Raw genomic sequence first — 13,131 nt, forward strand, 5'->3', positions numbered from 1 at the left:
TAGGAAAAAATCCAAAGTAAATGCAATTTTTTACCTAAAGCAAAACAGAACAAACCCAAGTCTCATGTGGTTCGTGGAATGGGAAAAATCTTCTCTTTTTTATCTTTTAGATGCATTTTTAAGCCAAGTCTATTGGGACAAGCTGCAAGCTCCAATAAATCTCCAAGTGCCTGCACTGCCATGTATTTCACAGTATAGCCCATGCACCTGCATTGTGCAAAATCCTGGGCTGTGTAAAACTCTGAATTATCTTCAGGTAACTGGAATAATGGGAGAAGAGAAGGAACTGACCCACACATGAACCTATGAACTCAGCAGAAGGTGTCATTTTATATTAAACCTAATCACAACACTTGCTTGTGTTTAACAAAGTTCAACAATCCTGGTTCCCCTGTTGGGGTGATCTGCAATCCAACAGCTGTGGTGGTGTTGCAGGGGTCTGAGAATGAGGGAAGAGATGAGGATCTGACTCCATGTTTCAGAAGGCTTGATTTATTATTTTATGATATATATTATATTAAACTATACTAAAAGAACAGAAGAAAAGAGTTAATCAGAAGGCTGGCTAAGAATAGAAAAGGAATGATAACAAAGGCTTGTGACTGACTGAGACAGTTCAGACAGCTGGACTGTGATTGGCCATTAATGAGAAACAACCACATGAGACCAATGACAGATCCACCTGTTGCATCCCACAGCAGCAGATAACCATTGTTAGCATTTTGTTCCTGAGGCCTCCCAGCTTCTCAGGAGAAAAAATCTTAAGGAAAGGAATTTCCAGAAAATATCATGGCTACAAACAGCCAAAGTCACTCAGAGCAATGTGTCAGCAGCACCAATTTAATGGCAATTGCTGCTGGAGTCACACCAGTGCCATCCTTCCCTGTGCCATAATCTGTTCTGAATACGCACGTGGACATCAGCTACAGGCAGTGACTCACAAGCCCAAGGGACCCTGCTCTCATGGGCACACAGAGCAGGGCACACGTGGCCTCACAGCAGCAGCCTCCACACAGCACACACTAATCTGTCTTCGGAATGTCACTTCCAACATGCAAAAATGAAGAAAAAGGATTTGAGCCTTTTAAAAGAAGATTGTTTTTCCTAAGGGGCCATCAGAGAAGTGGTTGTAGCACGAGCTTCAGAGCCTCCAGTGCATCCCTTCAGCCAAGCAGAATTAATGACTCTAATTAGCACTGCTGGGGGCAGCAGAATGAGGCAGGTATTTATACACATGGGAAACCTCAGCTGTGCTGGAGGCTCCCCTGGCACAAAACAGGAGCTTACCTGCGATAAGCACACAGTAATGGCAAGCTGCCTTTAGAGATGCTTTATATTAACAGCAAATAGTGATTCTCCCAGCAGGGCCACTTTTTAAACTGTCTGAAAGTGCATTATGATTAAAAGCATTGTGAGGCACTCAGAAGAGGCTGTTAGGCTGTGCCTAGGACAAACAAAATGGAAAGCAGACACTCCAGGTTGATTGCCATCATATCTGGTCTCGTTCAAGAGGCAGAAATTACCTATATTTATCCCATTTGCATCATACACGTCAGTTAATGTATAAATAGAGATGAGTGTATGGGATCTGGGGCTGAACTACACCAGTGAGTCACCAGAGAGGGGGAAGGATAATCTTTCCTCTTGCCTGTACAGGCAAGATAGTGTTTATCTGCAAGTTAAAGGCAAGGTTGGGTACAGGAAATTCTGATGGGAGAGATAAGGGAGGTGAAACACAGACAGGGGCTCAGATAAGCCATGGGATCTCCTTAAATTCTGCTGGACAAGACCCCGAGCAAAGTGCCTGAACTGAAAGCTGGCACTGATTTAGGCACAGACTTGGACTAGAGGCCTCTAGGAATCTTTAAAAGATAAGTATTCTGTGATTCTAAGAGGCAACATGGCCCAAAATAGAGAGGCAGTTCTGGGAAATCACAGCATCTGAGCATTTACCTGGAACTGTGCTTTTCTTTGAGATGCAGCAGTCTTTGTTTTCTTGCTGGGAAACAGATTTTATGATGCTCTGAGTGACAAAAGTCACATAACTCTAAATCTCTCTCAGACTTGAGGAAAGTTGGGTTGTACAGGGACTGCAGAATATTGCTCTAGAAGCCTTACAGGGGGTTTAGGTATTCCCTAAATCCCTAACAGAGGGGAAAGGGAAAATGCACCTCACTTGTAGCAACAACATTTAAACCCAGCTCTGGTACTTGCATTTATCTCCACAGTGCTTTCTATCATAAATCAGGTATTATTTTCCTTCTGCACAACAATACACGATACAATCAGCAGCAACATCTGGGCTCTGCTTTTCTTAATAGCACCTTCATGCAGTTATAATGTAAAATACAAGAAGTGAAATTGGAAATAAAACAGAAATGCTAATTTGACACTTGGAACTTTATTACAGTTGCACAATAGAAAGTAATTTTAACAGTAGACTTAAGGCACTTTCTTAATCATCATCACTTGTGTTTTGGATGGTTTGGACTTATTTTTCTTTTTTTTTTTGTTTTTGTTTTTTTTTTTTATTTACAGAAGGTTGTGGGTCACTTTGAGCCAACTTTATTTCCCTTTTTGCAGTGAGTGTGCCCATCACTGTTGGCTGCCATGTTTCAGGATGAACAGAGCTTCCTCCCAGTGAGGTTCAGACTGACCTGCAGGATCTCTGCTGTTTTTGCTTGATCTTTGACATCAGGCACTTGTAATAAGACAGGCCAGAAGTTTAGGCATGACACCAACATTTTAACTGTATTACCTTCTACTTACCTGACCACATTCAGAAAGGGCACAGGCTGAAAACTCTCTTTTATCACCCCTCTTGATGCTGTATCACTGGTGCTGGCCTCTAAATGTCCGTGCAACACTTCAAGTAACACTTCTGTAAACTGCCCCTCGGTGATAAAATACAACAGCACCCAAAACACTGAGGGGGAAAAGCACAAACCTGTCCTTTGTCAGCTTTGCGTCCCAGACCTTTGGAAAACGAAAACCATGGAGCAAAACACACTTGACCTGATCTGCAACTTAACTGCAAATGCAGCTGTGAATGTGTGGTAGTGTGTGGAACACTTTAAGAGTGTTCCTTGCAGAGCAAATTCTTTCTTTACACATCAGTTTACACCATTTGTACCTCTGGGAACATCAGCTAACCTCTCATTTCCTTGAGCTCAACATTACATTGATCCACAAAGCCCTTTGGGAATGCTCCCCCTCCTTCTCATTACATTTTTATTTTCCTGGGGATAGAGCAAGGTTCATGGCCACAAGGAGCAGTGCATTGGGTTTCCCTCCCAAGCCCACCTTGTCCATGAGAACTCCTTGCAAAGCTCCTGCAGCTGCTGAGTGCAAACACCTCCAGCACCAGGGGCTGATGGAGAGGCTGGGGAGGGATCAACACTGGACCCCTCATTTGGAGGGGCCAGCAGTGCCATGGAGAGGGGACAGCACTGGCACATCCCTCGTATGATGAGGGACTCATCACTGGCACTGCTGCTCTCCAGCCAGGCTGGAGAAAAGCCAGGGCTTTTGTTCTCCTTGATTTTCCAGCCTCCTCTCCTTGTGTGCTCCCTGGGAGCACCTTGAGACCCTGGTGTCACGGTGCCACAATAACACAATTTACACTAATGCAGAAGCAAGTTAATTAGCTACAAATAGATGCAAAGTTCACTTACCACACCACTGAGGTTTGTGAAATGTTTGCATCCAGGCTCCTGTTTTCCTATTCCTTGTTCTGCCTGATTAACACACGATGCATTTTCTTCTGGCTTGAGGTTAGATGTCTGAAGCTTTTCCACAGGAAATTACAAATAATTCACATTTTTTGAGTTAACATTCATTGTTTCACTAGAAAGAAAAAAACAACAAACATTTCATAAGTCTTATTTCCCATGAAATTAAATAATCACAAGTACAGGCTGATCCCAAAATCTCATTTACTTCCATGAGCTTGAAAAAATTATTCAATAAATTTGGGTCAAACGTTGTTTTAAGATTAATAAGTGATTTTCTGTTGATCTTAGGCAGCCTGAATTCTATTTGTATCTCTACCAGGTTAGCAAATTTGAAACAATCCCCATCTGCCATGCACCAGCTAATCTTGCCTCTTTTTGCTACCATTAGTTAACAATAACTATGAACCGGAAAGATGTCCATTTAGCTTTATTTAAATAATTTGGAAAAAATATTTGTAGTTGGGAAATAAAATTAGAAAGGGACCAAAAGAACAAGGAGGGGACAGGAGGAATTTACTGAGTGTCACCAATGTCATGATATCACACCTTCCCAGCATCAGTTCCACACCAGGAACTTGGTGCAGCTAATGTTGCTTATGGATAAAATGGACAACACCCAGCACTTTATCAGGGGTGAAAAAATAGGTTTGTGATGTCCTCATGTGCACTGTACTGACAGGGATTTCTGAATGGGAATTCTGAGAGGAAATCAGGCAGCTGTGCTCAAACCAAGCTCAGTATCACACTTGGATCTAAACTCTGAATGTGAGCTGTACCCAAAATGCTGCCCATATGTTACTGATGTACCAGGGGATTTGAGGGAAAGGAGGTGAAGTGGCACATTCAGACAAGCTCTGATAATTCACATGTGGAGCAGACACAAGAGAAGGAGCTGCAGTTGTATGGCTGGAGGCAAAGGGAACACAGAGAAATGGAAGGAGGGAAGCAAGAGGTCTACAGCTGAATCATGCCCAGTCTCCACATCATTTTTGGTTTTAACAGAATCCCTGGATGTGCAAAACCAGTTTAATTTGCCAATTTATCATTAATTGCCAGTCTGTGCCAGTAATTGCTACACAGAGCAGGTGAGTGACTTTCAATAATTCTTACAAAAGAAGGCAAAAATGTTACTGACAGTATCTCATACATCTCCCTCAACTGATTTTATGATACTTTATTTTTGCATGCCCACTCCCCAAAATGAAATAAATTACAAAAAAATATTTCTAACTATTTTCAGAAAGTGTAACCAGCCATCCTTGACTTACTATTTTTCTGACTGACCCTAACCCTCCAACAGCTGATGTTCTGTTCCATCGACACAGGCGGGAAGCCACTGTGACACTTCATTCAGGGTGGAATCACACCAGTTTAGAACCACTGAGGATCATAAATATGATGCTAATTAAATGGGTGGAGAGCAGGGGAAACACCACACAAAAATGCCACAAAACCCTGATGATTTCTGTGAATAAACGCCCAAAATGCAAATTCCACAGCTGGCAACTGCAGAGAAGCTCCTCTGACTCCCTGCAGATTTCTTTTCAGCAGAAAGATTAATTAAGGTGGGTTGTTTTTCTTTTCTTTGCACACAGGAAATTCCCTCTGCATCTGCCACACAGAGTGATTCTTTCATTTTCAGGAACAGGAATTCAAAGGAATCCCTGAAGCATATCAGAGCTGGGCTTGTGCTAAGTATCAACTGTACTTATCTTCTAAAAGATGTTGTCATATTTGAAACATGAACACTAATTCATGGCTTGCTATCCTTGTGCCTCTGCATTGCCACGACAACTGAAGAAGTTAATGGAATACATAAAATACTGCAATAAACCCAAGTGTGCCCCCAGCATTTCTAGTTCCCTTTCTAAATTAGTTCAGGGAAACAGCAATTGGGTCACTCTCATTTTAGATCTCCCAACAGCAAAAAGGCAGATTTCCCTGGTTTTGGTAAAGAAGCTGAAATTGTTGGTTAATTAACAAAGCCATTTAACTTCAGAAATCAATCAAGTCCCAGAAATGAACATAAAGGCTACCTTGAGTCAGGAGCACTGTAAAGGAATAAAACAGGATTTTATCAATATCTCTATGGAACAAACATGTAGAAGAATACAAGGCTTTACCCAGAACATGAAAGAAAGAATTTCAGAGGGTCAGAGTTGAAAGCAATATTGCCAATACCTTGAGATCTATCATGATCAGGGCCACACTGATTATTTTTTTCTCTGCCAAGCATAGAGGGGAAGATAAAACACACCTCTGATTTTTTATTTTTAAACAAAAGAAGGATCATTCAGGTTGAAAGCTGTGCAGCTGGCTAGAAGCAGCACTAACATTGGCCACAAAGGAGGACAAGCTTAAACAGTCACAGGATCTCACACACTGAAGCCAATAAAGCTGCTTTGTGGCACCCAGGAGAGCAAAACCAGACAGACACCTGAGGAATTCACAAATCCCAGGAGCAAACTGGAGTGTGCCAGGAAGGGACACAAAACCTCCATGGACACTCTGCTGGGGCTGCTGAAGGTCCAAATGCCTCACCAAAGTGCTGCTTTTCCCTGGACAATCCTATCAAAAAAGTTAATATTGAAAGTGCTCACCAGCACAACCCACACAGCTGTGCTAAAGGATTCCACAAACATTGTGATCTGGGGGATAATAAACAATAACTTCAGGATACACAGAAACACACAGCCTTTTCTATACAGTAATTCTAGATTTGCTGAAGACAATTTTGTTGAAAATCCCTCTATATCTACCAGTGCTCTTATGAGTGTACAAGTCACACCTATATTGTTTTGGGGTTTTATTACTATTTTTATGCAAATCTCCTCAGAGGACTAAGTGCGTTCAGGGGGTTAAAATAAAGATTGAAATTTTAAGTCCTATGACAACAGAAAGTAACATATTCTCAAACACCATGACAGGGGAAGGGTATGAACAGCCCCAGCTCACCTTACGCAGCCCGGCAGATTCCCCCTCACGGGAACTTTGCTGTCCTGCTTTTCCTACAACTCTGCGGGGAAAAACTGCAGCCCAGATGCCAAGGACTCTGGTGGTGCAAGGATCAAGCTCAATTCCCAAAATATTTGCAGTACAAGCAGACAAAAGTGTTCTGGCAAGCAGCAGGGGACGTGGGAGCCATGAGGGGACCCAGCGCTGGGCCCTGGTGACCCCTCGGCCTCCCCTCAGGGGGAAAATGGCGGCCTCACCTCAGGGGGAAAATGGCGGCTGGCCCTGAGGGAAATCTTCCAAAAAATAAACATTTAAGTGTCTTACACACACTATTTTATAGGAAAAGCACATTTCCCTGGGATTTGGCAATAAAAACCAACTGGCTGATGTGGGGGGGATAGTAGGATAGTTTGTGTGCCCTTGTCACCCTCACAGCAGTGAGGACTAGGCCCCATTCACCTCAAGGCCTGTCCTTTCCACAGCAAAACAACAACAGTGGACAACAGCCAGAAAACTGAAAAATCCAAAAGTCACTACACAACAAATGCATATATACAAGGAATTTTAAACAAATAACCTGTGTGTGCACACACCAAAAAAAAACCTGAGAGAAAGATCCCTTGAACTGCCATATTGATGAGCTCTCTCTGCTCCCATTCCTCAAATCCTTCTGCTGAGTGAGTCCCATCCTGAGCAATAGCAGGATTTGGTTTAAAATGTGCATTTTTTATCCCTTCTGATCTATTATACAGACAGCTCAGCTGGCTCTAACCAGGAGCAATCCAAGCACAACACTTTCAATACAAAAATTCATTCAAAACACTCCTGGCCTCAACCAAATGAGGCCATTTTTCTTTCCTTTTGGATTTCAGAAATAACCTTATGCAAAAAATAAAAGTGATTACAGTTGTAATGTCAAAAAATGAGGGGAAAATGACAGTAAATAATGTAGTGTCTTTTCTGACCACATCAAGGCTTTTTTAGCTTCCGTTTATGAAGGGTCTTTTTTACCTCAGTGAGCTGGGTAATATAAGGTGTCTAAATGTAGAGAAAAAGAAAATATCATCTGTCACTGCCGTAAGAACAAGAAGATAAAATTATTTCTATATTTCTATAGGCTGAAAACAGAAGCACTCCTGAAAGAAATCATTGCTGGAGAGTTATTTTTGGAATCGTGTTCATCAAAAGTTTGGGGGGGGGGATGAAAAAAATGTGCATTGGAGGAAAGACACATAATAAGAGAAATTAAATATTACAAATGCCTACTGAAATAAAATTTCTAAACTGAATCAAAATTTTTAGGAAGTTTTACACAATTAACCTGTCACATTTTTCCTCTTCCCCATTGTGTGGGTGACATAAAACATAAAAACAACATACTAAAATAGAGATGTTATACTGACTGATATTGATACCATTTTTTTTATTTTAATGCCATATAAACCAAGACTTGAGACCAGCTTAGGGCCAAAAGACACGACCTGAGCTGTAACAGTTCTGATCATGCCATGCCAGCAGACTGGTTTGATTTTCCCCATTTTCTGAGCAGAATCAAGGCTGCTTCTTTCACCTTTTGCACCACCGTGGCTGCATCCAGCTCAGGACTGTGATTCTGGGCAATTTGAGAATCACATCAAAGCATTCAGCAAAGCTGTAAGATGTCTATATGAAATCTGAAAGTGCCTCAGAGACTGCATGGAGAATTCCATTCAGCTTTCTGAATGCAATCAAGGGCTCTGTCTTCTGACCATGATTCCTTTTTCAGGTTTTAAAAGTAATGCTGTGTTTGTTGAATAAGCTTCAAATGATTAATCTGTTTGGTACAAATTATTATGTATATTATAAAGGTCAATTGGGGAGAAAAATTGTTATTTTAAGAGTTAGCTTTCTTTAACTTGAGGTTTGATAGTTTTGCCTTTTACACCCCCAACCTTCCTTTCTAAAACACTGTTAGTCTAAAGAAACCTGATCAAAGATAGGTGGTCTCCATTTTTCAGCAGCTGGAAAACCTTTCTTCCTTTAAATTCTTTCACTGGAAAAAAAGGACTGAAGTAATTTTGCCTAACATTCCTGAAAATATTCCAGCACATTGAAGTCAAATAGGAGAGATTTCAGCTCCAACAATGAATGCTGAATGTGCAAATCATACATTAATCATTAATGGTTTTTAATCAGTTCTGCCTTGACAAAAATGCTCCAGCATGCACCAGGCAGTGAGAGCGGCCTCTTCTCTTCCAGTGCTTATACTGGGATGTAGGAAATGGCACCCCATGATCCCAAAGAAAATGAGAAACACTGGATATATTGAATGTCAGTGTGATCAAAGGGATCAGCTAAAACACTCATTGCATGATCTTTCCACTTAAATACCTTTTAGTCTGTGTAACTCTCAGACAGGATTTCATCTCAATTTGCAGAGAGCATTTATATTTATCCAGCTAATTCAAACTGCATTAAAAGAAATGATTTGTCATTTGTCAGAATACTTTGTCATGATCCTGACAAATCCCAAGGGAATGTAAATGGCTCACAAAATCCTTTCAGATTAAACCCAAGGTAGGTCACTAAAGGAATCTGGCTGAAGACTCAAGCTCATGACTTCACCCAAGTGTAGCAGCCATGTGATGAAAGGCAGCACAACTCTCTGTGATAAATGTACAGACTTTCCAAGACAGGTGTAACAACTGCTTACCTAGACAGCTTTCTGCAAGGTGGACATGAGTGTGCAAAGACAAGTCAAAAACACCTCCAAAAACACTGCAGGAAATTCATCCTTTGCTCTGTATCAGTTCTATTTTAAGCCAGGCTGTGTGTTTGCATTAACAGCCAGGGTGTAAAACACAAATAGGGCTGGAAGGAAGATCCAAGACAGAGGTGACTCTCCAGAACTACAAGACTGCTTCAGAAAATGCACCAGTCTCCAAGAAAAGCTTTATGACCAGCACCAGCTACTTCCCTCCTGCAGCAGGAGGCAGAGGGATAAATAATAAATAGGTTTTCTCACTGGGTTCTGCCTTCTGCAGGAAGCATTTTGTCTTTCCTTGCTTTTGAGTACGGAACAAAACCATGACTAAACCTGCTTCAGAGTCCAAGGATGCTGAGGATCACTGCCACCTGCAACCAAACTGTTCTGTGTTTTCTCATCTACAGAAGGGTCAAGGAATTTAAAAATAACCCTCTTTTTGTCTCATCAATACAAAGGTTTTTCTTTCAGCAAAGAGCATTTTTACCAGCACCAGCCAATCCTGAGGCTGCTACATTTAGCATCAGCAGAGACGGAAACTGGCAGCAGCAGGATTGTACAGCCCTTTCTTGGAGAAGATTGACACCAGAGACCAGAAAGGCTCTCAGTCACTAAACCTACACAGATTACTTCATTCATGCCAAGACTGGCTTTCAGCCCAGGATCACTCAGAGATTTCTATCCTGATAACATTTACTGATAAGAGCAACCTGCACTCTCCTACACCCTGATCTCACACAATAGGCTGGGCTTTAGGACGTGTACAAGACAAATTGGTATTTGTAGGCATTATTTTGCTTTATCTGCCCTTTGTTCTGCCTGCTCCCTTCCAAATGGATTTCTCATTTTTAAAAATCAACCTCAAACACTTCAGATTCCTCTCTTGTTTCTAAATCTGGAGCCAAACCTGGAATTGCCATCTGCAAGTTGAAATATTACTTCAAGGAAGGAATTATCATTCATTTTCACTTGGGTTCCCAAACATTCCATGACAATCCTGAGTTTTAAAAGAATTAGCAATACACTCATAAATCAACCCAAACTGGAAAGCAGGAAAACAAGCGAAGTTGTGCTTTATCCTGCTATTTTTTAAAAGTTGTCAATGCTATTTCCTGGGATTTGAGATCTGGGCTATCCACACCCTTAATGTGGAGTATTTTAGAAAGGGACAAAGATCTCACCACTGCATTTGAACCACCTGGAAAGGGGAGTTGATCCTGGAGGTGCTGAAAATTCCAGGCTGGAGGGGCAGCAGCAAGTGCCATTGTCAGCAGTGCTGGATGCAGAGGTACAAAATTAATTTTTATCTGAGACAAAGGCCAAGATATTCAGCTGTAGAAGTGAATCTCCCAATGTAAACTATTTCCACTTCAAGAGCAGCCTCACACAATTAAAGCCTGCAGTATCAGCTTCAAGTGAAGAGATCAGACAGAGGTCCCCAAGCAATTACATGAAACAAAGTCACCCTTGCAGCAGCCTCTGTAATAAAACCAGGGCTCCATTTCACACTGCTTTATTCTCCAGAGATATTTGCTAACTAGGTTTCAAAAGGAATTCAACTTTTGCAATTCACAAGCCCAGATTAAGGAATCCAGTCCATAGGTCAAAGACACAATTACCTCCATTTCAGGTAAGTCTCCTTCCCTCACAGAAAAGTTGATAGCTTTTTTCAAAGAGCAAGTGAAAAGAATCATAGAACTGATGCATGAATATTTTCTCATTTCCTGCAACTCCTCTCCTCATTTGCCAGAAGCTTCAGTTTTCTGAAATTTAATATTATTACTTACTAAAAAAAAAAGACCCACAAAACCCCAAACCCAACAAACTGTGAAGAATGTACTTGCATATAGCTTGATGGAGGTAATGAAACTCAAATTGTTGCTTTGAAAAAATATTTATTTATACCAATTTGAAAACCTCACCTTTTTTTTAAGTTTTCCAGTCTGAAATTCCTGGATTGTTCCTCTGTTGCTCTGTTCAGTGGCATTTCCTAACTTCTGCAGTGGTCTAACGAATCCTTCAGCAGCTTTTAAGACTAAAATCCTGCAGTGACTTCAGTCTGCTCAGGTGCACTTTTACCTTATTCTCTCTAACAGATTTAAACCAAGTTTGTTGTCTTGTCTGCAGCCATATTCTATAATTCTTGCTGAATTTTACAGTCATCATCAATTTATTCATGGACTCAATTTAAACACTCACACAGGTATAAATCACAAACATATAAAATACAGCACTGCATGTGAAGCTGATTAATGTTTCTCTTAACACTTATTTGAACTCTTACCTAACTTGAACATTGATGCAAAAGTCTAATTTCTCCCTTTGCTGCAAGAGAGCAAAGAGATGAACTGGGCAACACCTCCTTTACAAGCTCATGTATTGGAATTAACATGTGGAACATCTCAGGCAAAATTTCTGTTCTACTTAAAACAGATTTAAAACTCTCCCTGGCCAGAAAAATCACAAACCACAACTATAGGCAAGAAAAAAAAAGACAAGCTCCTCATCCAACTTTATAACTAAATCAACTGCTGAAATACTGGCAAACCTCTGAATCTGGAGGAGGCATCAAAAAAATCTGAGAGCTACAATAGCCTAATGTGAAAATCTCCTTTTTCCTTGAACAACAATGCAATGGCAGTGCCTTTCTGCAGCCTTCCACACACAGTTCACAGAACAGCAAACCCATGGCTGGCGACAGTGATACTAATAGAAAAAGATCTACCAAGCAGGTTCAAAGCAAATGCAACATTTCAGCCAGAAATCAAACTCCTGGGTGTGCACTGGGGAAACACAAGGTGCAAACCTCACACCTTAATGTCCTGTGCTTTTATGGGGTCTGACAGATGGACATAAGTGAGCCTCTGAAGCACAGAGTAATGTGCTAAACAATAAAATAAGGAATCAAATGCCTCCACAAGGCAGCACTGCACTTGAACAATGTGCTTGAGGGCTATGGCTAAAGCAGCAGAAAATAGATGAAGAGCATGAAGAGCCTGACTCACTCCTGAAGCTCAGATTTTTAAAGGATCCTACCTAGCACTGATGGCACAGGAATAAGGGATGAGCACAAGCTCCTGTAGGGCAAGGCTGGAAACTGCTCCAAACATACCAGGGGCAAATATCATCCCTACATGAAAAGCAACCTAAGTTGTCTGCTAGTTTATAACCATAGTGTGCAAAAACAGGGCAAGAGCAAATGTAACCATGGTTTAAAGGCAAGGTTTCAATGCATGGAAATGGCCATTTTCTGGGGAAACTAAAAGGAAAGAGAAAAAGGGAACTTGCTGGAGCAAGTATTGGCATTTTAATCAGCACTACTGCTCCTGGTAAGGATCGACAATTTCATCAAGGCACATGGCAGCCCCAAGCAGCAGTGTCTCACTTCTGCTCTGGCACAGAGCTTGGCACCAGTACTTCATCCTGCTGAAGCACTTCATCCTTGGCAGCAGCAGCTGGACCCTTTCCTCTGACAACCCTCCAGGGAAACTCAGGGAACTGGTTGGGAACAAGTTTGGGCTCTTAAGGTAATACCCCCAAATCCTCCTGCTCTTTAAAGCCTCTGCAATGGTAAGCTCTGGGGTCAAGCTCCAAGGACTTGTCTGGTATTGGATCCACTGAGAAAGCAGTTCCTTCTGTGTGTTAATGATGAACAAAGAGGAGCATGGTCCCCCACAGATCCAATCAATCATTCACAGA

General features: G+C 41.4%; 1 long non-coding RNA gene across 2 annotated transcripts in view; it reads right to left on the reverse strand.

Annotated features, from left to right (window-relative positions):
• The window catches only part of LOC135445054 (uncharacterized), a 62,107-nt gene that overhangs the window by 46,497 nt on the left and 2,479 nt on the right, over nt 1–13,131 (reverse strand). For both annotated transcript variants that reach the window (XR_010439445.1, XR_010439446.1), the window contains exon 2: nt 3,675–3,846. This is a non-coding gene — a long non-coding RNA (uncharacterized LOC135445054). The remainder of the gene's footprint in view (nt 1–3,674; nt 3,847–13,131) is intronic.

The sequence above is a fragment of the Zonotrichia leucophrys genome, chromosome 3 (genome assembly GCF_028769735.1).
Source record: "Zonotrichia leucophrys gambelii isolate GWCS_2022_RI chromosome 3, RI_Zleu_2.0, whole genome shotgun sequence".
NCBI lineage: Eukaryota > Metazoa > Chordata > Aves > Passeriformes > Passerellidae > Zonotrichia > Zonotrichia leucophrys.